The 27984-nt window shown below is 42.6% G+C and overlaps 1 long non-coding RNA gene across 2 annotated transcripts; it reads right to left on the bottom strand.

The window, feature by feature from the left end:
• On the bottom strand, positions 1 to 26506 carry LOC147575637 (uncharacterized). Of its 2 annotated transcripts, XR_015242753.1 has the most exons (5): positions 26393 to 26506; positions 17594 to 17887; positions 13740 to 13883; positions 1601 to 1688; positions 1 to 682 (listed from the first exon to the last, which is right to left on the bottom strand). It is a non-coding gene; the product is annotated as an uncharacterized LOC147575637 (long non-coding RNA). The 2 variants fall into 2 exon arrangements; XR_015242754.1 differs by lacking the exon at positions 17594 to 17887.
• Between the last annotated feature and the right edge of the window lie 1478 nt (positions 26507 to 27984).

The raw sequence follows: 27984 nt of genomic DNA, 5'->3' as shown, positions 1-27984 counted from the left end.
AAAAATCTAATGGTTTAATCCAAACAAATAAAAGCCAACCCCACATATGAAATAGCCTCCAGAAGTAAGCCAATTTATGTGTGGCCGTAGGAGTCTAGCCAGCAATTTCAAAATTGTAACCAAGAGGGAGGACTCCATATGCTAATTGGTAGGAGTATTACAAGACTCAGATTGGAGTTCGGGAGTCCTGACGTGGACGCGTTCTCATGACCCTCTGAAGAAAGTCACATTGGAGGTGGGATGGGTGGCACACTAATCAATTCCCTAGGGGCAGAGGACTTTAATGGCATGCCCTTTTGTGTAGTAAAGATTATGTATGCTTCTGGAGCTATAATGGAAGTTTAGTCATTTGGACCCCTGGGGACAAGGGCTACAAGTACATGTTGGCTCCTGGGAGATTATTCTGAGATCAGCGCTGACAATGATGACATGGAGGAGGTGGAGGAGGAGGGGGGCGGGGCGGAGAATGATCAGACCCATCATGCACTGTGCCATTCTCCCCTGCTGGGAAATGGGGGCTGCGCAGAGGGCAAGGAGATCCAAATAGACCTTCATCCATGATTCAGAGCTTGCCTTCCCTTTGCTGCGATGGCTTAATTTGTTTGCTGAAGTGTTGGCACCCACACTCTGTGAGTGGTCTGACGTCCCCGGAAGTCCACTCTGTCGGGGCTGTGAAGATACTCTGTATGAGGCCACATTAATATACATCTTATTATACATTTGTCTAAACCCACAGAATGAACAACATCAAAGATGAGCCCTAAGGTGAGCATTGGACTTGGGGTGATTATTTCATGTCAGTGTAGATTCATCCCCTGTAACAAACGTACCACTCTGGTGGGGAGATGTTGCCATGGGGCAGGATATGCGTGTGTGTGGGTAACGAGTATATGAGAAATTGTTCTACATTTCTCTCAAGTTTGCTGTTAACCTAAAACTGCTTTAAGAAATAGTCTTTAAAAAATAAAAAAGCCCACTCTACTTTGATAGGGAATCCATGGCAGCTGCCTCTGCTTGGCTCCCCTTCCCCCCCCCCCCCCCCCCCCCCCCCGCCTCATGCACTTTTCCAAAGTATAACAAATATCAGGTGTTCTGAGCTGAGTGGTGTCCCCTCCAAATTTATATGTTGAAAGCCTAACCCTGAGGCCTTCAGAATGTGACTGTTTTTGGAGATGGGGACTTAAAGGAGGTGATTACATTAAAATGAGGTCATTAGACCGGGTCCTAATCCAATAGGAATGGTGTCCTTGTAAGAAAGGGAAATTGGGATGCAGACACACACGTGTCCAGAGGAGAGACCACTTGAGTGCACAGGAGAGAAGATGCTCATCTCCCAGCCAAGGAAAGAGAGGCCTCAGAAGATACAAGATACCAACCTTGTGGATCCCTTGATTTCAGACTTCCAGTCTCCATAACAGTGAGACAAAAGATTTCTGGGTTGTTTTAAGCCTCTGGGTGTGTAGTACTTTGTTATGGCAGCCTTAGCAGACCAAGATGCATTGTTTCCTATCTCCCCCACCCATGCTAGCCTGGCAGATGCGGGCACAGCCCAAACCCTGGCAGAGCCTGAGTGGTGGACCCGGAGACCCCTGATGCTTACCGTCGTCTTCTGCTCCTCACTTCCGGCCTATACATTTCCAAGCACCAGGCGACGGAGTTATTATTTTTTTCACATTAGAAACGTCAAGCTGATCAAAGAAACAAACACTTTTAATGAAACATATGTGGGACACTTAGAAGGGGAAGATTTACAATGTGTCCGCTGTGAAACCAGAAGGCTTCTGGAAAGTGTGAAGTAGGAGGAGAAAGATAACCGGCTATGAAGCCAGAGGAGACATGGCCTACATATTAAACAGAAGGGAAAATAATTCCCATCCATAAAACCACAATTCATTTCTGTATCGAACATAAATCACCAATACGCACTTAGGATGTTTTCATCTCACTGCATTCGGTTCTTTCCACACTGATCACAATAATGTACACTTTGATCTTGCGGAAGGAAATTAAATTCAGACATTGCGATATAAAATTGTCAGAGTTGCTTCAAAATCCAAAGTCTAAAAATCCTACCTGCCCTATGAGAAATGCATTTTGAGGGTTAAGAATAATGTAAGTTCGGGGGTGCCTGGGTGGCTTAGTCCATTGAGGCTGGACTTCGGCTCAGGTCATGATCTCATGGTAAGTGGGTTCGAGCCGCGCTTGGGGCTCTGAGCCTGGAGCCTGCTTCGGATTCTGTGTCTCCCTCTCTCTCTGCCCCTCATCTGCTCACGCTCTGACTCTCTCTCTGAAATAAATAAACATTAAACATTAAAAAAAAAAAAAGAATAATGTATGTTTGTAGAGTTTTTGGAAATTATACAATGTCTTAACTCCTTGGATCTAGAATAAAATCCTAGATGGGAATGGAATGGTGTTATACAAAAAGATAACGAACAGTTCCATGTTGGAATGTTGTGTGCCACCAACATTGCACGAGGATTGGTCATGTATTTCAAACAGCATAGAAGCTAGTTTTTAATACTTTGATGGGATTTAAATTCAATATTCATTAAATTTCTATAGGAGACTATAAAATCTGTGTGGGTTTGTCAGTGTGGTTTTTCAAAGGACATTTCCTATTGTATACAAATATGACCAATATACGATTCCCCTCCTAACATTTGTAAAGGGGCTCGCCAGGCATGCCTTAAAATCATTTGGAAATATCTACAAATATGTTGTCTGTGTTCTCAAAAATTCAGATATTCCTTTTCTGTTGGCATTTTCAACGCTGGGGCTGGACTCCAGCTTGGAAAGGAAGGGGTGAAACCAAGGAAGCAGAGTGCAACCCTGATGTGCCCCTGGCTTGGCTCTCTTTCTTTCTCTGTCTCAGGTGGGTCTCTGATCTTGTCCAAAAAGAGAGTTTTCTTTGCCTTCCTCTAAAAGGATTAAGGTTACCAGGGAGCAGGGGCCTGAGTGTGGAGTCAGAGATGAAGGGTGTGTGTGTGTGCGTGTGTGTGTGTGCGTGTGCATGCATGCGTGTGTGTTGGGGAGAGGACAAGAGAGAAGGCCTGAGGGGGATTGAGGGCAATGCCTCCCTGTGGGTCCAGATAAGGAGAGCCTGGAAGATGTGACTGGTTTTGCATCTTCCCAGCTCCAGGGTTGGGGGTCGACTAACAAAGGGGGATCAATATCTGTGTTTCACGAGGTTGCCTGGCCAACAGGTTTCCAAAGGATGGTGCCAGGTCCTCTGACATTCTGCCCACCCCAACCAGATCAACCCCTCTGTCCTCATGTTTTCATTTTCACCTGAAAATATCTGAGTCAGTTGTTCCCAACTTGTGGCCCACATATCTCTGAGGATCATAGAGATACTTAAAAAATGTGTGAAGTCATGGATCCTGAACAGAAAAAATGATTTTGACCTGGATATATGTTTGAATTTATCAAATGTATGTCTATCTCCCTAGGAATTAATAAAATAAAATGTTTTGTAAAGCATTTTTAATTGAGGGTAATTGGTCATTATTTTCTCAATTTCTAGGTACTAAAAAAACTAGTATCATTTGGAAGTCTGAAATTTTATTTTATTTTTTAACTTCCAAAGAGTCCTCTCCACTGAAGGTATGCGCTGATCCTTCATAGGCCCCACTTCTCTATGCTTGAGAATCTTGGGTTTGTGATTCCAAATACAACTAGCTTCTGGGTTACCATTTGGTGAGAACATGCCAGTGTCAAAGACCTGAGGCACAGAGTAATGAAGGAGATGATTTTGTTCAGGCTGTTGCAACCGAGAGTATTTCATTAATGAGGAAAGTCTCTCAGGAAAAAAAATGCAGGGAGCAGGGGACTTTGTGGAGACAAGTAAACAAGGAAGTCATCCATGAGTCTTATGGGAATCATGAGAAAGGATAGAGATATGTCTAATCTTGAATATGGAAGAGAAAGGAGGTATGCTGCGATTAGATTTATTTCCCTGAAACCCAAAAGGGTAGGGGATTTCTTAATCACTGCTATTTTCTGGGAGCCCAGGACTCGAGCAAAGTTTATCATTGCCATCAGCAACATGGTAGGTTGAGTTGACTCAGCCACTTTGGCAGAATTTCGCTTGGGTTTATGTACGGGGTCTTAATTTTACAGTCACAAAACTCACGTGTGTGAAGATTAACCTTCTTCTCTAACTAAATTGAGCTAAGATATGATGTTCTGCTTTCCCACTGATGTTGGGGCCCTGAATATCAGTTACTTACGTGTCAACTTAGTCAATTTAGGATATTGGGCACCTGAGTATTTAAACTCCTTCAATTCAGAACTAGGTCTTCTCCTCTTCTTCAGTATTGATCAGAGTACCAAGGGGTTAGTTATTGTTCTGGCATCAGGAGTAGGCATTTGGTCCCTCCTTTATTTATTGCTGAAAAGTCTTCAGGGTGCATTATTTCCGGTCATGCAGGTCCCTCTGTGTTCTTGTGTGCCTGTATGTTTCTCAGTGTGGCTCACTGTGTGTTTCCACAGGGCCGCTAACATCTCCCAGCACCTCCTGGCTCCTTTTGAGTGTAGCAGGGGAGAATCCAGCTTTTGCAGAGACCTAATTTAATCTGGGGAGCTACCTTTAAGAAATAGAACACACACTTATGATTTTATTGGGTTGACTATACTGCTGAGTATATTTCCTGGCTGAGAAGAACTTCCATTTTGACTCGGCATCAATGGAAGCTAAATGCTTCACTTATAATTTCACACTTCTCATGACTAGAAGAAGTTTCCATGGGCTAGCATCTGTCTCCACACATTTAAAACCCTTTTCCTCCACTATCCATGTCGCTCTGGTTCTCGTTGCTGTAGGATATGTTCATATCAGATTGTAACTTCTGGCTCTGCAACTTTGTGCCATGACTCCGGGTATTGGCACAGTGGATGCTAGGAGAATTTTTTGGCACCCATTTGTATACTTGGATGGCTAGCAAAAACAATTAGACACATAAATGACTGGGAACCATATAAATATATCTGACTAAACTCAAATATAAGTGTATTCTCAACTCAACTTCCTCTTAGCTGCATCCCAAATATGCCAACAGCTACTCCAACGTCATCTGACGGGGGGAAGTGTGTCAGAGAAGTTGGAATGGAAGAAGATAGTGGTCTTAACCAATTGATGGTAAAGTTTCTCTTACTGTTGAAAGTTTTAAAAAAAAATATGGGACTATATGAGTACACTGCTAGGATCCTTTCTGGGCCTTTGTAAGGGGGCGTGCAAATGAGGGCACTGAAGCTTAAATTTCTTTAGCTTCATGGTAAATTTTCTTCTGTGTGCACAGGAACCTTCAGTTGCCCTTTCTGCCTCACCAGTACTGTGGAAGATGCAGGGTGGGTCCTCTCTGCAGACAGGTCTCATTGCCATTTCTGCTTGGCTGTTGCAAGGCTATGGTGGAACAAGTGTATTCTCCATGAGACTGCTGATTACCTATGCCTCTGCTTGGAGTGCCTCTCCCTAAGTCTCTAGGCTTGGCCCAGAGGGAAGGGGCATGCCATCTAAATCCCCCAACATCTAAACTCTTCTTGGGCCCTCTTCCTTCTCCTTGCTGTTCAACACCAATCTGTTTTTGAGTCAGAAAATTATTGTCACCTCATCAGGCATTCTCTTCTCCTTTCTGGTTTAGGGGTAACCGCATGCTCTGAGTTCCTCAGTCTGTTAGCTTTTTGAAGATCAAAGCTCTTTTTCTTTTTCAAAAAGCCTTGCTCTTGCAATGAAAAGACTCTGTTTTCAAGACTCTTGTCTCCTTTATAAAATTTAAAACACCTGTTTATATCCCCTACTGACTTCTTTGGTGTTTGCTAATTCAATGAGTGGAGGACTGTGGGGCAATGAAAGAATTATGGGAAAAAGGAAACCCAGGTATTAGGCATTATTGTGTTTCATCCAGCCACATTCATTTTGGGGCTTTAGAATTTCTAATTCTTGGTCAACAATTTTCTTAAGAAGACTTGTTACATGAAATTACCAATTTTTGTCAGGTTAAGGCATTGGCGACTAATTTTCAAAATATATATCAAATTCTTTTTCTGTTTATTTATTTATTCAAAAATGATTTAGTAATTACCACATTGAAGCTATGTATATTGCTGCTGTTCTGTTGAGAATGAAGGTGTGAAGAGACAGGTATGGCTTCTACCCTCATGTAGCTTTCCACCTGCTGGTTAGGTGAGCGTACAACAAATATATCACTCCTAGGATACTTAATTATAGTATATGCTACAAACAGAAGTACAAACTGCCATGTGAGAGATTAGCAGAGAGATTTGGTTGATTTCCATAGTCTCAAAGTAGTTTGGCATTATAGTGGATTTGTCCAATAATTCTTTGTTGGATAACCAATTGGATAATAATGATAGAAGGAAATGGAGTCCCTCATCATTCCCTTAATACCAAAGGGCAGAGGTGGGTTTTTCTAAACTTTGTCTATGTGTTTTCTGCTAGAGAAAGTTTCTTTCTTCTTCTTCTTAACCTATAGACTTTAAGACCATTGTTAGGAGGATAAGGTATCCTTAAACCCAGTTTTGAGAGATAGAATGTTGAGGTTAATGCCAAGAAAAATCTTTAGCTTTCAGACCAGCTTTCTAAGCCAATACGCTCAACTTTCCTTATAGAAATTACTTAGAGATGAGGAAAGTGAAAACACAAAGAGGTAAGTTCTCTGTCTTAGCAGTTTCATTCTGCAATCCAAGGCCATCTCTTTCCTCCCTGACACGGGGCTTTAGGCTGTGCACTGTGCTGTGGTTGGACACTATACTCAGTTCATGAATCATTTTTGAGCATCTTCTTCTGCCATGTATCCAGGCACCAAGACCATCAGATGGCCTCTCCAGGAATTTACAGTTGTTAATAGAGACTACCACAAAAATAGTTAGAATACACTATGAAAAATACTTCATAGGATGAAGTGCTATAGAAAAACAGAAGGATAAGTTCTGGTAGGAAATAGAAACAAGGTTATATAGCTGTGGTGTCTGATATAGTAGCCACTAGCCAAATGTGTCAACTTAAAGTCAATTTTATTAAAATGAAATAAAACTAGAAATTCAGTTGTTTAGTTGGACTAGTCACATTTAAGTTCTTAAAGCCACATGTGGCTGTTGGCTACCATAACAGACAGTGCTAATATGCAGCATTTCAATCATCCAAGAAGGTTCTCTTGGATAGTGCAGCTCTAAAGCTATGTTATGATGATATAGGAAACCCAAGGGGGCCAAGGTGAGCTTCTGAGATGACAGACAATATCTGTTTCTGGAGAGGAATCATCTTTGACAATCTGTGTACCAGTCAGTAGATAAACATCCCATTAATTATTTTGAACAGAAGAACTTAAATATAAAGAACTGTTAACTGGATATCAAAGAAATAAAAAGGCAAAAGGGAACTGAAGTATCATTCCCAGGGCTGAGGAGACAAAGTGCAATGGTCAGAATTATTAAAACATAGAAGCTTGGAGATGGGCTGTGTGGAGCTAAAATTAAGATATTCCTTTCCTTTCCCCTTTCCTTTCCTTTCCTTTCCTTTCCTTTCCTTTCCTTTCCTTTCCTTTCCTTTCCTTTCCTTTCCTTTCCTTTCCTTTCTTTCTTTCTTTCTTTCTTTCTTTCTTTCTTTCTTTCTTTCTTTCTTTCTTTCTTTCTTTCTTTCTTTCTTTCTTTCTTTCTTTCTTTCTTTCTTTCTTTCTTTCTTTCTCTTCCTTTCAAGATTTTGGAGGGCACCAGTGGCTGGTTCTAGTGTCTTTGAACTTGGAAGGGAAGTCTTATGCACCTGGAACACAGACCTCTGAGGAAGAGATGCTGCTTAGCTGGTACTGGTGTCTCTGACCTGGAAGGACGGGTTCCCTGAGGCCTGGACTCAGACTTTGAAATAGGGGAGGGGACCCTTGATGTCTGGCTTGTTCTGTGGTCTCTGAGAAGGCATGGTAAGGCTGGTTCTGGGAATGCTAAAAAACTGAAAACTGGAATCAACTATAGGTACTGAAATTAACGGCTACTATAGCTGTGGAAAGTGTGCCTGGAGTCATGCTCACAGAAACAGGAGGAAAACAGGAGGCAGACACAAAGGACTAAATCCCTCTTCCCTCCTTCTGCCTTCCAGTCTTCTTTTAGCAAGCCTTTGGCAAAGTCTAACAGAGAGCTGGCTGGCAAAGGAGAAATGTGGTTTGCAGAGTCCCAGCCTAAACATCACAAAGCAGAATGTGGGGAAGTGAAGGGTGGGGTGTTGTATAATAAAGAATATGACTGCCTTTGTCCCTGGATTCTGGGAGGAAGATTCTATATCCTTGGAAATTCCCAAGTGATAGGAGTGTCTTTGTTTTTTAAGAGCCCCTTGGACCACAACTGAATTTATGCTATCAGGATGACTCAGATGGGGACTGGTCACCAGAAAGACCAGCCATATGATGAGAGAGTTGGGACTTTACGTGAACTTGATGTCCAGAGAGGAGATAGGGGCTGAAGATTGAGTTCAATCATGTGGCCAATGATTTAATCAATCAGGTCTATATAACGAACCCCCAGTAAAAACTGGTTACCAAAGCTTGAGGGAGTTTTCTGGTTGGTGAACATGTCAGTGTGCTGAGAGGGCAAGGTGTCCTGATTCCATGGAGAAAGGGCATAAAAGCTATGTGTCTGGGACCCACTCAGGCCTTGCCCTATGTGTCTCTTCATTTGGCTGTTTCTAATTTGTGTCTTTTATAATAAAACTGTAATCGTAAGTATGGCACTTTCCAGAGTTCTGTGAGTCATTCTAGCCAGTTGTTGAACCTAAGGGGGGGTTTTGAGATCCCTTGGATTTGTAGCTAATTGGTCAGAAGTGCAGGTGGTCTGGGAACACTCAAAGTTGTGACTGGCATCTGAAGTGAGGGCAGTCTTGCTGGGGACTATACCCTTGAACTTGTGGAGTTTGACCCTAACTTGGGGTGGTTAGTGTCAGAATTGAATTTCATTGTAGTATTGCAGGAGGAGGGGCAGGGGATGGAATCTGAAAAACTACTGATTCTTGTGACCTGAGAGTGTTCTCAACCACGCCAAAACTTATGCTCATGGACTATGCGAATCAGAAATTCAGGGAAGGCTCTTCTCTGCTTCATGGTATCTGGGGTCACAGCTACAAAGCACAAAGCTTACCTACATGCTAAAACTACATCTTTTTAGATTTAAAAAAGATGTTTATTTATTTTTGAGAGAGGGAGAGAGCAAGCACGATCTGGGGAGGGCAGAGAGAAGGAGACAGAGGATCCGAAGCGGGCTCCACGCTGACAGTAGAGAGCCCGATGTGGCGCTCAAACTCATGAACTGCAAGATCATGACCTGAGCCAAAGTTGGTCGCTTAACCAACTGAGCCACTCAGGTGCCCCTCAGATTTTTGTTTTATTACAAATTTAGACTAAAGTTTTCCAACTTGAGTTTCCTCCTTTTCTGGTTGCCCCTGGTTCACCCGTGCTCTCTGCATGAGTTAGCGTGGCCTTTGGGCAATCCAGCTCTGCATGTGAGCCTTGATGGGCCAGTTGTTCTCTCAGCCAGCCAGGCTGGGAAGCTCACAATTTTGGAGCTAACCTTTTTGGCATCTGTGATGTTGATTACAGCATTATTACACTCCTCCCTCAGATTAGGAGAGCACATCTCTATAAGCAAGGCCCAAGTTACAGAAGCCGGTCACTGTAGGGCGTATATTATAGCAATCGAGGACTTGGGAGACAGACTGCCTAATTTATATGCCAGCTTTACTAGTCTGTGACCTTGGACAAGACACATAACCCACTCTGTGCCTTGGTTTCTCCACCTGTAAAATGAGGTCATGACCTCAGTTCTCAACTGACTTTGTCATTAACCAGGTGTGTGACTTTGGTCATCTCAGTTTTGTCATCTGGGCTGGATGGTCTATGAGCTCCCTTCCACTTCTACATTTCTAGACGTGAGAGTGCTTTGCAGACAAGAGAGGAACAATACATTGTAAGGCATTTGTTATTTTTTGCTCTGCTGAAGAGTCAGTCCTGAACACAGCAGTCCCTTGGTGCTCTGGGTCCTACCTGGCTTTGTCTAGTCGCTGAGCACTGTCAGTTGGGGTGGCTTCCTGATGCAGCAGTAAGAGCTCAAACTAGAGTTAGATGGGGTTTGAATTCTAATCCTACCATCTGCCTGGCTAGCAAAATTAGTCAGCCTTCTTAACCCTCCATTTCCTCATTTAAAATCTCCTTGTGTTATTTGGGATGCATCTGGCTATAAACAACTGACTACAAATGACTTACAGAATAAGGACATGCATTATCTCAACACTGTGTTTGACAAGGAGCCTGGGCCTAGGTGGTTCTGGAATTGCTTCAGTGGAACTAGATTGGCTTTTCTTGGCTTTTTCCTTGTGGTCACAAGATGATGGGGTATAGAAGGATGTCAACACACAGGAAACATGGGAGGGGGCTTCTTGTAAAACTGCATTTTTTTTGGTAGGGCAGGAAAATCTTTCCAAAAGGCACCAGCAAAAATGTCCTCAGTTTCCACTGGCCACGATTGGGTTCTATGTTCATGTCTCAGCTGCAAGGGATGCTGGGAAGGCTGGCGTATGGCATCTCCAGCCTCCATCAAGTGGAGGAGAGCCCTGCCCGCAGGAAGCGAGACGATGAGAGGCTCTTGAACCAGCAACCAGGGATGTTGGTTACAAATACGTAGCTCAGAGGACTGAGGGTCACATTTATTTATTTATTTATTCAGCTTCAGTGAACTTTAGGTTCATCAAATGCTTGTATAGTAGTTATTCTATGCCAGGCTCTGTTTAATATCAACCTACTTACTCCTACCTTCATGGGGAGAGGTACTATTATGATCCGCCTCTGTCCCCATTTTAAATGAGGAAGCTGAGGCACTGAGAGATTAAAATAACTGGCTAAGGGGTTCATGGCGGAGAAGTGGTAAAGGCAGGATTCAAACCTGGCCCCTGAGCCTGTGCTCTCAACCCCTGTATCACACTGTCTCCCAAAATGGGTGTTAAAGTAGCACACACAGCAGACTGCCTGCGAAGGCTGGTTCCCATCCCTCCCCTGATTCAGCCACAAGAGCAGATGGATGCTGCATGGAAGGGGCAACAGTTAAAGCAGAACATTCTCGAATGCCCCCCTTCCTCTATCCATTCCAGGTTCCTGGGTTTAGTTTTTCTCCTCTGCTGGATTCTTGTCAGTTTCAAAAGCACTTGTGAAATCGATTCTGATAGTCTCTTCTTATTTTATTCAAGATATGTATGAAAAGGGTGATATCCCCCCCCGCCCCCCTGATGTTTGGAAGCCTGGACCAAGGGGAAATAAATATTTTCTGTTTCTAAGGATGGATAGAAGTGGGTTGACGGAGAGACCCATGAGGCCTTATGGGGAGTCATCTCTGCACTGCAAAGAGACAGCTCCTTGTGGAACTGAGAACTCTATAGTGGCTTTGCCTTGTGGCAAGATCACCTTAAAATAGTGTATTCTGAGTATACCATTAATTAACCCGATTAGGATGGGGTTGAGAAAGAAAGGGCCTTGTCATGGCTTGTGCTGTGGCAACCACACAGAGATAGAGAGGCAGCAGTGGGGGTTGTTTTGGAGGACCCCCTTCCTAAGGACGTGGAGGAAGTGAGCCAAGCATTTGTGACATAAACCAGTGACTCAAGAAGGAACAGGAAAGGACTATCACAAGTTTCCTAGCTTGGGACACTGAAAACACAAAAACAAGGTCACGTGTCCACACAGTGAAGAAAGGAGTCTCTGAAAAGGGAGGAAAAAACAGCCAAATATAACTCCACATAAAGACGATCAGAAAAACATCCTTGCTGGTTTGACAACCAACCAAGAATAACATATGAGTTCACTGAGCTCCAAAAATGGGGGGAAAGATAGAAGCACAAGCCAGCTAATTTAAAAATCAAGAAGTGCATATCTCATCTTCCTGCAGAGGAATGTTCCGGAGCAGATCCTCCTAGAGTAGAGCTAGCCCCTTAAAGCGGGAGTTTCCTGTAGAGATTGAGCAGCTGCACCTTTGATGACTCCTTGGATATTAGCAAAACACTCGCTAAATATAGATGAACGTCAACAAGTCATAAATAAGGGAACAGGAGTGGGAAACTCCACACAAAAGGTGAGTGGGCAAGAACAAAGACATCCTTGTCTGCCAAGGCAATTATCACGTGCAGCATCGAAGCATTAATCAGGGAGTCATTTAAAAGTTCAAATGCCAAATAAGAATAAAAGTCCCATGCAGGAAACTGTCACATATCAGGGCACTGGAGGCAAACTACTACCTAGTATCTGTTTCCAGCACTCTGTTCCGTGGGGTGGAAAAAAAGCATGCCATTGGCAGGGACTCTGAGGATGTTACAATGGCCAGGTGGCAAAGAGCTGTTCAGGCTGCCAGTCTGGTGTTTTACCTACATTAATTCTTCCTCTGTTTAAGTTTCCTTTACTTGAAGGGAAACCATACAATCTCTATCGTGATTTCCCTGAGGGATGTCGGATACCAGCTACCTGGGCCTTGAGTGGGTCACTGTGGACCATGCTAGGTCAGATTAACGTTGTTTTCTCAAAACAAGCCAAACACGTGCTGATTGATGTCTGCTCTTCCTGTCTGCCCAGATTAAATCCATTTAAACTCGGAACAGTCCGTACTTATTAAGTGCCATGTGTAGATGGTGTGGCGCTTGGGTCTACCCATGACACATCAAACAAAAAGAAGCACAGCCCCGTTTCCAGTAAGTCTTGGTCTGAAGAGGCTTCGCCGTAAGCAAATGGAAACCTGTCGAAGCTACTCCCACAGTTTAGGTAATTCCTGCTCAACACAGAAAAGCATCTTATCTTGGTTTATCTCAACGAAAACTGGTACCCGACCCCCTCCACACACCATGTAATTTCTAACTTGTAACTTATTGAATAATTCTTAAAGGATCTGTAGAAATGAATAATTCCTGTTAGAAACCTTACATTAAAAAAATATCTTCACAGGGGTGCCCGGGTGGCTCAGTCGGTTAAGCGTCCGACTTGAGATCAGGTCATGATCTCACAGTTCGTGAGTTTGAGTCCCGCAGTGAGCTCTGTGCTGACAGCTCAGAGCCTGGAGCCTTCTTCAGATTCTGTCTCTGTGCCTCTCTCTCTCTCTCTCTCTCTTTCTGCCCCTCCCCTGCTTGTGCTCTCTCGCTCTCTCTCTTTCTCTCAAAAATAAATAAACATTAAAAAAATATCTTCACGTTATTTGGTAAGTCCTCAATCTAGTACTATACATCAGTGACCAAGTTACTGAAATCAAACAGTTAAGCCAGGGTAGGGCGAGCTGGTGAAGGGAGGAAACAAGAGTGGTTCTCAGGTGTGGGTTTTTTCAGAGTCACTTCTGGCCTCTAGGGAGTGTAGCAGGTTTTGATCTCTCTGTTCTAAGACCTCTGGTTTTCTCCGTCTTCTATCAATGGGAATCCCCCTTGAAACTTGATGTTACATGCCAGAGAATCTAAGAAACCACGAATCTAAAGACAAGCCATTATTTTGCATTCTCAGAAAGAAAAAACTGCTGTCAAACTACGTCATGTCTTAGATTGTAAACGCATCTTGATTTCAGAGATGTTAAAATAGCAACAAAAAGTGCATTTATGATTCGAGGGAACACATCTTCATCATTTTCGTGGAACATAAGGAAACCTGAGGTCTAATAAGCATAGACTAAACAAATACACGCAAGGTAAAGATCCTTCTTCAGCAAAAACTTTTCTTTAATACCTGTTTCCAGAAAGTGCTCAGTTGAGACTTCAGGACAAGATTCTTTGTGGAGACTTTTTTCAGCTGTCAGCCACCACAGGCGTTATCCAAATGGGATGGGTGAATCAGGTCAACAAACCATCAGATGTCACTGTGTTTTTCAGCCTGTGTCATGGCAGAAAGATAAGGCAAGATCGATAACAGTAAGTGAGAAAAATAACACATCAGCCACTATGAGAAGCACATGGGTGTCTGGGGCTCTACCTGCTTCCTGGCCACCTCTGCCCACAGCTCTGTTCTCCGAGTCACATAGTGAGCAGGAAGCCATGTGACTTTGGGAGAAGAGCTTTGGGAACCAACTCACTATTTAAGACAAACTGGGATGGGGTGGGAAGTGAGGTACTTTATGTTTGTACCTTCGATTAGGCCCTCACAGATCAAAGCTCTCTGAAAAACCTTTTAAAAAATGTTACATATATGATATATAATACGTACAAGAGAGTGTGTTTAACATCTATTATACAATTTCAAGAATAATGACAAAATAAATCCAGTAAAAGGAAAAATAGTACTGATGCTTTGAAGCCTTGTGCATGGTATCTCCAAATGGTATTGAACCCTTCTCTCCAGAGGAAGAACCCTTCTTCTCACCCTGCATTTTCTCTGAATCACCTTCTGTCTTTTCTTTATGTATAGATATTCCTAAACAATATAACGTTTCATTTTGCCTGTTTTGGAAATTTAGATAAATAAAATTATGCCACACGCATTTTTTTTAAACTTGCTTTAGTATTGCTGCATGTCATGCATTTTAGATTCAGTCATGTTCATATGTAGCCATATTGCATTCCGCTGTAGGACTATGTCGTAATCCATTCATACATTTTCCTGTTTGTGGATGTTTGGTTTTTTTTTTTTTTTTAGTGTTTATTTATTTTTGAGAGAGAAAGAGAGAGAGAGAGAATAAGTGCGTGAGTGGAGGAGGGGCAGAGAGAGAGGAAGCCAGAGAATCCGAAGCAAGTTCCAGGCTCTGAGCTGTCAGCACAGAGCCTGACGTGGGGCTTGAACTTGTGAACCCTGAGATCGTGACCTGAGCCGCAGTTGGACGCTCAACCAACTGAGCCACCCCGGTGCCCTGGGGCTGTTTTGTTTTGAACAACAATGCTACTATGAATATTTTCATACATGGAGCCTGGTAAATACGTGCATTCGTTTCTTTTGGCTGTACATCTGCGAGTGAAATTGCTGAGTTGTGGGATGTACACATGCTTAATTTTACTGTGAGATGCTAACCAGTATTCCAAAGTGGGAGTAACAAAGTGGCAGTTTACTCCAAACAACAGTTTATGGGGGTATCCATTTTTCCATATTTATTCCGCATCTTACTGATAATATTCTTAGACTAAAATTTTAGCCACCAGGTGAGAGTGAATGGTATCTCACTGTGGTTTCATTATACATTTTCCTGATGATTAATGAACATTTCCCTGTATGTAACAGACATGTGTCTTGTCTCATCTACGAAATGCTTTCTCATCTCTTATGCCCTTGGATTGCTTCTCCCTTCCTCAGTTGTTTTTACCTTATTGACAGAGAAGTTCTTTATTTTCTGGATATTAATGCTTTGTTAATTATAGGTATTTTAGATAACTTCTCCCAGGCTGTATCCTTTTTTTTTTTTTTTTTTTAAACTCATTTTGGTGTCTTCTGAAGAATGGAAGTTAATGTGGTTGAATCAATCATTACTTTTTCCTTATTTTTTTCCTTATAGTTAGTTCTTTTTGTGACTTCTTTAATAATCTTTCCCTAGCCTGACATCACAAAAATGTTTTCCGTTTTCTTTCTAAAACTCGTAAAATTTTTCCTTCCATATGTCAGTGATCTAACTGGAATTGATTTTAGTGAATGATGTGAGTAGTAGTTCTGTTTTCTTTTCTTTCTTTTTCTTCATCTTTAAAAACATTTTTTTTTTTTTTTTAAATTACTACCTGATTGTCCCAGCACCATTATTTAGGAGTTGTTCCTTTTCTACTTATTTGTAATGTCACTTCTCCCATATATGTGTGCTTTCTCTGTTCAGGCCCGGAGACTATTTTTCTGTCTCTGCCCCAGTACCACTGTTTTGTTTCCTGTGACTTTATAATTCTTGTCTGGTAGGGCACACTATAGTTTTCAAGTCTGACTGGAATATGAATTGATATACGCTGATAGATAAATAGAAGACCTCCTTTAAATTCGAAAATCTCAGGAATGTCGACTCTAAAATATGCTGGCATTGAGTATTATAAGAAAATAAAAAGATAAAAAAAAAAAGTCTTTTCCTTCAATAGCTCTATTTGAGCCAAATGTACATTCTTTTGCAAAGACACAACAGAAAGCTAGGATACACTTTGCTGAAGACTAGCGATATTGTCTATTTTTATCTCTACAGAGATGTGAGGATACATTTGGGTTCTCTCCTTACAGGATCCAGAAATCGAACAGTTGAGATGTAAAGTGTGGATGACATACACACTCGTACCTTCCTGGACTTCTACGCACAAGGACGTTCATTTCACGCTCCCCTTCCATTCACTCAAGGTTATATAGGCCCACCTGGGCAAGAAAGTCCTGCCTTTCCAGAGAGCTCTAGCTCACCCAATTTGATCTCATTTTATTTTAATGAAAAAATATAACGGAATAGATAATAAAGTTCTCCCAAAGATGCCTTCTTTAGAGTTTATCTAAAGTTTATCAGCAAAATAACTTTGACTAAGTTAAATGGCGATGTGTCACACACCCAAAACGTGTGAAGCAATTTGAAAAAATATTTTAAATATGCCATGGATTTGTAAATTAATGCAGGGCTCACTGTGCTTGAATTTCCATTTCTAAACTGCTTCATTTGCATGCAAAGAGTGGGCAATTTTTGTGTGTGTGAAAATTTAGCCTTAAGAAATGAAAATCAAAAACTCAGCAACTTGAAAAGAGCTGTTAGGCATAGAAATTGTTTAATCGGTTTCCAGCAGGGCCAATGGTGTTGGCATTTTGAAATACCAGATTGGATTGGCATCCTAGAAAAAAAAATCCTCAGCTCAGAAAAAGTCGCCTAAAAAAGCCACCATCTACAGAGTGGTGAAACAAGATAGCCGAGATATGACAAATGCCAATGGAACGAGTCCTGCGATCGAGAGAGAGCCCGAAGTGTGAAATGAACAAATGTTAGATGTGATAAAATTTCTGTCAGTGCTACCCCAATCATCTCTTCTGACAAATACAATGCCTGATCAGAAAATCAGGTGCTTTCGTCTACAGGATTGTTCCTTGGGGAGATTTTAAGAGGACCCAACTCTACCGTGTGTTCCCAAGCCCGTGCTCCCATTTCGGAGTATATTAAAGGAGGGGACTAATAATTCTCTCTGCGACAAGGTTGAGATCCCAACTTAGATTTTCATTCCAGGGTTTTTAAAATGCAAGTTTAAAATAAGATTTCATTTAAACACAGCTCTACATTTTGTGATGCTTTTGTGGCTCAGACCTTGGAAATTAGACCAGAATCCCTTATTTTGTTAGAGTTCAAGTTTCTTCATCTACGGTATCCCAAATGAAAGGCACAAAGTTAGATCTACCTGTTTATAATACTGATGATGATGAAGAGTATAATAATAATAGTAATATCCACCCCCCCGCCCCAAATAGTAAACCCTCTTTATTCATTTACTTCTTACACATACATATTTTGGGTGCCTTTTTTGTGTTTGGTACTATCCTAGCTGTCGGGGATGCAAAGTGCAATGCAAAAATGAATAAGAAAAAGATCCTGTGCCCTCAAGAAGTTCGGTCTTCTCAGTGAGTCTCTTCCTAGTGGATTTTACAAAACAAACTCATTTACTTACCTAGTTTTCTCCCAAAGGACCTGCTTGACTACAGAAGGTCCAGCTAACAAGGAAGGAGATTCTATCCTTTCTTATTTTCTCTTTAAGTCCATATGGAAGAGTAACATGTGATGCTGTTGTCTTCTAGTATTTGAGCTCGTTGCTTTGCTCTTCTCCAGACAGTATGGCAAGGAAAAACAGGGCATCAGCTGTTCTGGTTTCTTTTCCCAGGGCAGGGGATGGAATTCTTCTCGGGGAAGAATAAGAGGATACCCTAACTTCTTCATGCTGGGATCACCTCTTTCTGTGTTGTCACTGAAAAAGAACAAACCTCACAGCCCAACCTGTGATGTGAGTCCTGTTTCCTAAGTTCTCAACACCGTACTCTGCACACGTCTATGTTTGTTGATTGAACAAAAGGTTTCTGTGTGATAAAAAACGGTAGTATAGTTTCAAAAGAGGAGAATCAAGCAGGAATTTGTTACTTTGTGCCTACCATGAGTGTATTTAAAACCAATTCTAGAATATGCATATAGGGAGGTCAAAAGAAAAGAATTGTAGATTGGCAGGGTAAATATTATAAGAATGGGCCCTCTGTAGAGATTCTCAGGCATTGTCCCCTTTAACAAAAAAATCTTTCTGTGGACAATCTGTAGACTGAAGTGTATACGGTGTGAATGGTTCAGACCGACCTTGAAGGGCTAAGCCTTGGGTTCTGTTTAAGGGAAGAAGGTCATGGGAAGTGTCTGTGCAGACTGTGGGATGTGATGGTGTTTGGCATTGAGAGAAGCAGTTATAACAGGCAAAGTAGTGGCTTGGAGCATGAGCTATGGAAACAGAGCACCCAAGACTGAATTGTGGGTTTGGTGCTTCCCAGCTGTATGACCTTGGGCAAGTTACTGAACTTGCTGCTTTGCAGTTGAATCATCTGTAATAATCCCTACCTCGCAGTATTGTTATGAGAATTAAATAAGGTGGTATGGGCAAAGCACTTGGCACAGAGCTCTGCATGTGTGAAAGGGTTAAGAAGCAGAAGTCCCCTTTACTATGTCAGAGCCTATAGGAGCAGAGCAAAGGTACTCTGGTGTTAATGCCCATGATGCTTTGCACTCACTTCGGGGAAAAGCACTCTTCTGAGGAGCAAGAGGCCAGGTTTGTGGACTAATGACCCTGTCATTAACTTGGTAGGTGTTTAAGACTGAGTTCCTCAGTTTCCTCAGGTGTAATGTGGGGATCATGGTCTCCAAATTCCATTCGGTTCCAATATTCTGATGTAATGGTGACGCTTCTGTAGTGGACAGTTGGTGGGATCCTAGAGGTCCCATTACACTCCTTGGAAAGACTGGAGACTTCCCATGGCGTCTCTAATGGCATCGTTTGCTATCATTCATATGAAGACGGAATATAATTGAGGCACTCACACCCTCCCATGGCCTATATGCCTTTTTAAATTAAAAGTAGCCACTGGAACAAGTCAGATGTCTTATCGCCGAGTGGCTGATGACCTCATCCAAAAGTGAGTCCCCTGGTTCTGAAATCTCAGCCAGGCTTCTGCCCCCTGTCTGTCAAGACTTGATTTTACCTTTGAACTTGATTTTACGTCAATAGGATATTTGGAAATGTTCTTAGTTAACTTTGTACTTGTTTAGTTTCAATAAAAACAGGGCAAATGCATAATTAGCATTTTAACAATAAATAAATTAGAACTTGAGATTGCTGTAACAATATACACTGTTAGAGAAGAATCGAAGAACGCAGTCTAAAAATAAAGGCAAACTCACAAACACACTCTTCTTTCTCTCTGGAAATCAAAAACACACCCATGGTTTTATGACAAAGGAGGAATAATGAAAGGAACTGAGAACTTTTCTTCCCACCTAATAGTGGGAAGGTAGTCGTGTGGAGTTGGATGAGGAACAGTTGTATCCAAAACAATAAACTTGCCCTAAAAGCCTTGATTATTAGTTCCACTTAAAAAAAGCAACAACAACAAGGATAAATGTAAAACCGATGTTAGGAGATTTTAAAAAGCTGCAACCCATGAAAGCCAAATAGTCATTTGCAAAATACTGTTCCAATCAACAGAATTGTTTCCTTCAGAACTGTCGGGATGCTCTCCGTACTCTGTCCTGCTACAGCCTGGAAATTGTTCTTTCTTCCTGTGGGACACAGAGCTGTTCAAACGCTTCATAGAGTCTGTCATGCCCTGAAAAATTCTGAGTGTCATTGTGGATTAATTAGCCTCAGATTTAATGTCACAAATTTTCCAAGGCCTTTGCCATTAAGGGAAATTTGGGGCTGGTGATAAAAGCAATCTGTGCTGAGACGAGGTGTACACGTGCAGTGAGAGCCCATTGGTAGGTGCAACCCATGGCTCATACGCCCTTGGCATTGGTTCAGACTTTGGGAAGTCTGCGTATTCTATACATGCTTCAGTTTAGGTCCAGCATAGTGTGGGGGCAAGTATTAACCTGTGTTTTGACTTTCTCTAAATGGCTTCATGGTGACATATCCTGAGTCCTGTATGTCTAAGAAAGTAATAAATGCGCAAACAGAAATAGGTAAAATAATTCCATGGAGTGAAATGAGCCGTATCCTGAAAAATATTCTTCTGTGTTAAGTAAATGATGGAAGAAAATGGATCCAGAATGAGATATTGAGAGTCTCTTAAAATTTGGAGACATATGTATGTGTATCTGTGTGTGCGTTTGCATGCATATGCACACATTTGGATTTGAACTTCGCCGATCTTGGGGTGAATCTGATAATGACATTTATCCCGAAACAAACTTAATGATTTGCCTCTTCCCTGTGCTCGTTTCTCCCTACCCCTACTCCCTGGGCCCCCACCCCCAATGTGGGAGGAATTCTAGAAAGTGATTGTGCTCAAAGAAGATCCATGTGAGGACACTTGGGTATATTAAGAAAGTTCCCATTGGCTGTAGTAAAGTGGAGTTGGGTAAAAGAAGTAGAAGCAAATTAGTAATGAAGAAAATGTTCCCAGGGTGAAAAAATAATCTATGGACTTCGGCACGGGCCAAGGGGACTAGGAGACAGGCAGGGTGCACGCGGGCCAAAGCTCATTAAATAGAAATGAATCAGAAGGAAGAAGATGGCTTGGAAAGGCGTAGGGGGCCTGCATATCCACAGGGTCTGCATCTGGATCTGAGCACTTGGAACCCCATCACACACTTTCAGAGCTGGAGGTGAGCTCATAATCACCAAGTCCAAACCCGTCGTGTTGCAGATGAGGAAGCCAAGGTCGAGCCCTTTGCCCAAGGTCCCAGCCAAATCAGAGCAGACACAAGGCTGGCGCCCAGGACTCCCTACTCTCAACCTGGGGCTTCCCCACCACTGGGCAGTGACCTGCTTCTTCTAGATCCGGTCTCTCCTGCTCGCTGTAACTTCACTAGGAAATGATAAAGGAAATCTAAGAAACGACATTTATAAATGAGAAAGTGATGAGGGAATAACAGCAAACAAAAGTTATGGTACAAAGCAAGGATTTCTTATGGCCAGCTGCACACTGGAGCTACCTAGGAAGCTTAAAAAATAAATACAGTGACAAACATCTATGTCAGACTAATTGAATAAGAATCAATTTAAGTGAGGCTCTGACACACTGATCATTATCAAAACTTCCCATGGAGGGGCACCCGATTGGCTCAGTTAGCTAAGCTTCTGACTTCGGCTCAGGTCATGATCTCATGGCTCTTGAGTTCAAGCCCCGTAGCAGGCTCTGTGCTGACAGTTCAGAGCCTGGAGCCTCCTTCAGATTTTGTGTCTCCCTCTCTCTCCGCCCCTGCCCCACTTATGCTCTGTCTCTCTCTCAAAAATAAACATTCAAAAAACCCCCAATTCCCAGTCGATTATAATGTGCAGCCAGAGTTGACACGAAAGATCTGGATTTGAATCTTGCTAGTATTAGCTGTGCGACATGAGGCAAGTTACTGAACCTCTCTGAGCTTCACTTCACTCCTGTGAGAAATGGAGCTGATAAAGCGTGCCTTTCAAGATGGCTGGGAGATTAGGTGAGATAAAGCATATGACTTGCCCGACACAGAACATTGAGTATTTGTCCTTAAATGTTGGTTTCCTTTCTAAGAATCTGAATCTTGATTCAGTGATTAAAATTAGAGAACCGGTTTTTGTTGGTGAGTTTCCTTTTCTAGTGTGTTCCTGAGCACATTCTCAATAATCCTCATCGAACATTCAGGAATGGCTCTCAATTTCCAAAGTAAGGCGATGGGACAGAGTGCACAGCCACCAAGAAGGTAATCCTTATTTCACTGACGAGTGGGAGTCTGGTGGGTTGCCTGGAGGAAGTGAACCTTCTGGCTGGTATTAGACGGTGGAGTAGGGCTTTCCAGAATGAAACCACATGGCAGTGGATGCACAAATACAACTTTAAGCGGCTTCAAGTCACATATTGAGAAAACCGTTGCCTTTTCAATTCTCTTTCTTAAGTTTACTTTGAGAAAGTGAGAGAGAGAGAGAGAGCGCTCGCGTGCGAGAGCACAAGTAAGTGGGGGAGGGTCGGAGAGTGAGGGGCAGAGAGAGAATCCCAAGCAGGAGCCACACTGTCAGCACCGAGCCTGATGCGAACTCACGAACTGCAAGATCACGACCTGAGCTGAAACCAAGAGTTGGACGCTTAACTGACTAAGCCACCCAGGCGCCCCTCAGTTCTCTTCCGGTAATATTTCTTGTCCTGGGAAGACATTTTGCTCGCTAATATCACTATGTAAACAGAAGAGGTCTCAGAGCCTTTTCACTTAGAGTTTAACAGTGTTTCATTTTAATTATGTTTCTGTTCGGGTTGCCTTTTATTTATGGCGAGTATTTATTTATTTATTTATGGCACGTGGCACTGGTTTTCCATTTAGAATAACGAGTGCATGTGAGGAAACATGTGCCTGAACTCCTCGGTGAACACCGGAGGAGTGCTAAGCAGATAGGGACATAGTCATAAAGGTGGGAAATTCCAGGGCTCACCTGTGAGACCCCAGGCTGGAACAGTAACACACTCTTTCTGGGACCCAGCTTCCCGAAACCTGAACCAAAAGTGTTAGACTTGACGATGCCAATGATTGCTATCAATTTAAATACATAGGATATTTAACTTTCATTTAAAAAATTTTCAATGTCTAATTATTCTTGAGAGAGAGTGAGAGAGACACAGTGTGAGTGGGGGAGGGGCAGAGAGAGCAAGACACAGAATCCGAAGCAGGCTTCAGGCTCTGAGCTGTCAGCACAGAGCCCGAGGTGGGGCTGGAACTCCGTGAACCGTGAATGAGATCACTACCTGAGCCGAAGTCAGACGCTTAACGGACTGGGCCACGTAGGCGCCCCAAGTATAGATGATATTTAAATTCGCCACTATTTGGGCTTTTCCAGATAATCTTGTTCATTACAGATATATAAAAATATATATCAAAGGAAATGGGATAAAAGTGAACTTTTTCTCTATTTCCTGTCTACCGTAGAAGAACTTGTGGGTTACTCATTCTTAATAAAGTCATTCTCTACTGGGATCCATGCTGTTCTACTAGAGTTTTCTTGTCTTGCTGATAGACCCAAGTCATTAATTTTGAAGGCTGTTGTGATCTGGGCGATTACCTGCATTCAGGTGTAACGCCCAAGCCAGGTGTATTCTTTTGTGAATTTCCTAAACAATTAGATCTGTGGATTACTGCTGGGTTAGCGTATTTCCTTCTTTTCAGCAGTCTTGAGAAATCTGAACTACAGGACAGATTCTCACCCTGCAGAGTGGTAATAAAACACATTAATCCAGTGGTTTGGATAGAAAGCTGGATCAGTGCTTTGCCTGTTGCTAACTACGTGAGTTTTGGTCTGTAGCACGCAAATGCTGATGGTGTGGGGCCGGTGTATTGGGCACGAGGGATGTGGGACCCTCTTGGTCTTCAGTGTTGTTCCCTGAGGTTGTTGCCCACTCGGAAAGGCCAGAACTAGCATGAGGATAGCAAGGCACTCGGTGCAGAATTTTAGGAGGCAGTCCTATGTTCCTGTAAGTGTTCCCCCAAGGTCTGGCCCCCTGAAAACTGGCTGTGTGTGAGCCAGGGGTTTCTCTCACCACTGTTCTGGGTGGTGGAGACCCAATGTATCCAGCCCAGTCGCCCTCCTGCTTCTGTCCTTCTTACTCTATGCCTTTCATCCTTTGGGTGCATGATTATTGTCAGCCTTTGGTGAAGGACTCCCTCCTCTGCCAGTTCAAAGTCTCCTTTCCTAGTGCTGATTCCTACACCACCCCTGTTTTATGTAGTTCCCTGGGATGAGAATGTATCCTTCTTGTATCCCAAGCATTGTTCTAGCCCCTTTTTGGTGCATTATTTTCTCTAATCCTTTCTACATTATTTCTCCCACCCCTGCAAGGGGGAAACTTGAAGCTTGGAAAATGACCTGGTTTGCCCCCAGGTGATAATCGTTCTGAAATAAGCAATTCTCCATGACCCCATCCTAAAGAAAGTTTTTTCAGAATTTCCCAGTAGAGGAGAAATGTTGAGGGAATTTCCCAGAAGGTCAAAGTGTCTGGGATGGATGTGACCTTATTTTGATTCGGGTTGGGAAAATACTGGTGACAAAACACTATAGTTCTTTTGGTGGCAAATGGGTTTTAAAGAATAAGAAAGAACATGAAGGTGGGTGCCTCTTTGGGAGCTGGTTTTGACGCAGGGGATTCATGGACCACACAGCTGTAGGCCACCTCATAAAGGGAACGGAGTCCTTGGCTCTGGAGTTGAGGGTGGATCTGTGCATCTTATTCAGTGATGTATCCTAGCAATGGTGGGTGGCTCTGGGCATGAGACTAAATTGTTTGGAAGTCCGTGGAAATGTGGTGGTAAGGACACGGAGAGTTTGGCAGCAATGTATTCGCTCACAAATACTTGGTAAGCATCTGCTAAGTGCCACACGTGATTCTCAGTGCTGGGGATACAGAAGTAAACCACCAGATGAGAGCCTGGCTCTCTGGAAGCTGTGGAGATAAGCCACCACTTGAAGGTGGAGCAGAGGAGTGTGCAAGGAGACCAGGAAGGAGTGATCAGGCAGGTGGCTGGAAAACTGGGAGGAGATGCTGTTGGGTAAGCCTAGAGAAGGGCATTTCCAGTATCTAGACACGCTAAAGCTTCATCAGAGGGCATAGGAATCTGAGGAGAGGGAGCTATCAAACATCTTCGTATACCCTGACAACTTAGAACTGTTCTCCTCTGGCCTTTTGCTGAGAGGCTCTACTCTAACATTCACACGTCCAAAGAACAAATGATGTGCAATAAGGAGGCATATATGTGTTGATGCATATACTTGCACTAATGCTGGGTTCGTGCTGCATTCCTCTGGGAGGCAAATTTTGTCGCCTGTGGTGTGCTTGAAAACGAGGCATTTGACGTGGTATTCTTTTTTGGGGTCAAAACAGATCCGAGCACCATACGTAAGCTTGCCGAGCTGCGAACAGAGCAGCGATTTCCTGAGACGAGGTGTGTGTCTGCCAGGATCAACCACAGGCCCTGCCAGATCCTTGTGGGAGATGAAATGCCAGGGAACAGCCCGCTACCACAAAGAGAAGCTGAATGGCAGGAACACCTCCAACGGCAGAACATTTAGAAATCGTTCCTTGGAAACCAATTTCCCTTTGTGCAATCATGACAATACCAAGATACCAACCCGTTCGCTCCTGAGAATAATTACCATTGCCATTTGTAGAATCCTTGAGAGTTTATAAAGTGCTTCCAGGGATGTTATCTTATGGACGGTATTTGAAGTTGGAGTGTGTGGTAGGCTCGGACAAGGAGCCCTCCTATGCCAGCTCGCACAGGCCCTTGTCTCCTTTCCAGAGTGGAGCCATGGAAACCGTGGCTGCCCCTTGGGACTGGTGTCCGGCCTTTAAATGACTGGCTTCCCAACAATTTTGGAAATGAGAAATCATGACTCTCAATTGTGAGAGTATGGAAGAGTTTCTATTTTCTCCTATATATCTTGAGTTTTCCAAATTTTCGGTGATAAACACGGCTACATTTGTAATTAGAAAAACAAAGTTGTTTAAAAAATCAAGGGAAGTAAGCTTCTGAAATGTGCCGTGGGTTTGGCCACCTGCTTTGGTCGAGCTTCCTGGGTCAGAAGAACCATTCCGTTTTGGAAGAGGGGCCAGAGAGGTCATGTAGGCAACCCCATTCGTGTAGCAGAGTGCAGAGAATGCAGCCAACCAAGAAGCAGTGTCCTACTTCTTTAAAATAGATACTTGGAAAGCTTAAACGCCAGCCGAGCGAAGCTGGAGATATCAATCCTCTTTGAGGAAGTGAGATGGGTTCTGAAGGTGCTATTTTCTCTTTCAGATAGTTCATTTTTTAATGAAATAATACATGCTTCTGAAATGTGACAAAAAATTTAGAGATGATCTCAAAAAATTTTTCCCCAATCTTTTTTTTTTTTTTTTTAAATGTTTATTCATCTTAGAGAGAGACAGAGCATGAGCGGGGAAGGGGCAGAGAGAGGGAGGGAGACACAGAATCCAAAGCAGTCTCCGGTCTCTGAGCTGCCAGCACAGAGCCTGACGCAGGGCTCGAACCCATAAACTGTGAGATCATGACCTGAGCCACAGTCGGGTGCTTAACCGACTGAGCCACCCAGGTGCCCCTTCTCTATTTAAAGTCTAATCCCAGATTATTTTTTCCTAACTCCAGTTTCTATAATACATATTTATCAGAAGTCTGCTCAGCTTCTGAATCCTTGTAATGATTTTTCCCTATTTTTATTCAATTTCCCATTGTTCTTCATGTTTTAATATAGAAAAGATATTTCGCTTACACTTGGCCTTGTTCTCTTGTGCTGGTCACATCTCTTACTCAGAAGTCAAGCTCGATTTGATTTCCAGGGGGACCCTTCAGGACTGAGATGAAAGTTCTTTCCATGCTTCCTGGCTCTAACATTCTGCAAAAATGGAATGCACAGAAGTGAAAGTTCCTAGCATGTACTGTGACTAGAACTTTCCATGTCCCTGTCTCCTCCCCCCCTTATATTATGTCATCTAAGAGACAATATCTCCTGTCATGCTAGAAATTATTCCCACCTTCTGTGTATTTATTGAAAAATACCCAATAGGGGCTATGATATCATCTAATGGCTACTTACTTGAGAGTCTTAAAATCTGAGTACTCACCCCAGTTCTACTTCTGACCGGCTTGGTGAAATTTCGTGAATTACTTCATATCATTGAGCTTCACTTTCCTAAAATGAAGATAATGATATTGTTATTATTGTGTGTGGTGACGTTAAAGAGAGATATTTATAAAGTATCTAGCACAGTGCATTGTACATTTTTTAAAAAGCTTATTTATTTTGAGGGAGACAGAGACAGCACTAGTAGGGTAGGGGCAGAGAGAGAGAGAGGGAGAGAGAGAGAGAATCCCAAGCAGGCTCCATGCTGCCAGCACAGAGCCCAATGTGGGGCTTGAACTCACAAAACTGTGAGACCATGACCTGAGCCAAAACCAAGAGTTGGACACTTACATGAATGAGCCACCCAGGCTCCCCAGTGCATTGTAAATTGTAAATATTAGCTGCTGTTATCATTTTTAACATTACTATTCTGTCTTTGAATACAGGTATAAACAAACGCATTGATTGGCGTGGAGGGAAATGAAACAGTGAACTGAGAGCTTTGAAGAGAAGCACCCCATGGTGGAAAGGCAGCTGCTCGATTTTGTCATTGACACAGATGTGAAATTCCTGAATCTTGGTGGACAATAGAGGGATATTTTCAATCAGGCACAGGAATGGTGAGTCACAAAATGGGTTTCTAATCTGGTTTGATCTGTTTCTTAAGTAGTAGAACTTCCTTAAGATTCTGAGAAGAGTTTGATTGCAAATCAGTTTTCTTATTGCTGTCATGTTTCGTCTTCCGCGTCTTCATAGGTATTTTTGTGGGATGGCTGATGGTGGTGTGTCCAGAGCTGTTACCCAGTTGTAGTGTTAAGCTGGAACTCTGCAGGTGTATTTCTCAGTTAGTTTTCAAATACAAATGACCAATTTCACCAGTGAGATGCATGAAAACAAGATATGTTGCATGGGTGATTTCTTTCATTTCTTAGAGGTCTACGCATAATTCTGCTTTTATCCAGATTTCACTTGTTAAATGTGTTCTAAGCCAGGGATGATGGAACCTTCTCTTTTGTTTCCTTATCATGTTGATAGTCTATCATTGTCATATCATACCATAATGAAATTACATGTTTTGCATTCTTATGGACCTTTTTAACCACTTATTTCTGTTTCCTATAAGCATTCTTCAGGATCAAGCTCAGAGTTGAATTCAGTGCCCTTGGGCATTGAGATTTAAATACCTTTGAAAAGGATGCTCGAACTTCACTGTATGATACAGCGCTTGTGCTAAAACCATT

The sequence above is a fragment of the Puma concolor genome, chromosome D3 (assembly GCF_028749965.1).
Source record: "Puma concolor isolate L17-30 chromosome D3, mPumCon1.1.hap2, whole genome shotgun sequence".
NCBI lineage: Eukaryota > Metazoa > Chordata > Mammalia > Carnivora > Felidae > Puma > Puma concolor.
The sequence above is the reverse complement of the archived record's forward strand: the minus strand, read 5'-3'. Positions and strand labels throughout refer to the sequence as shown.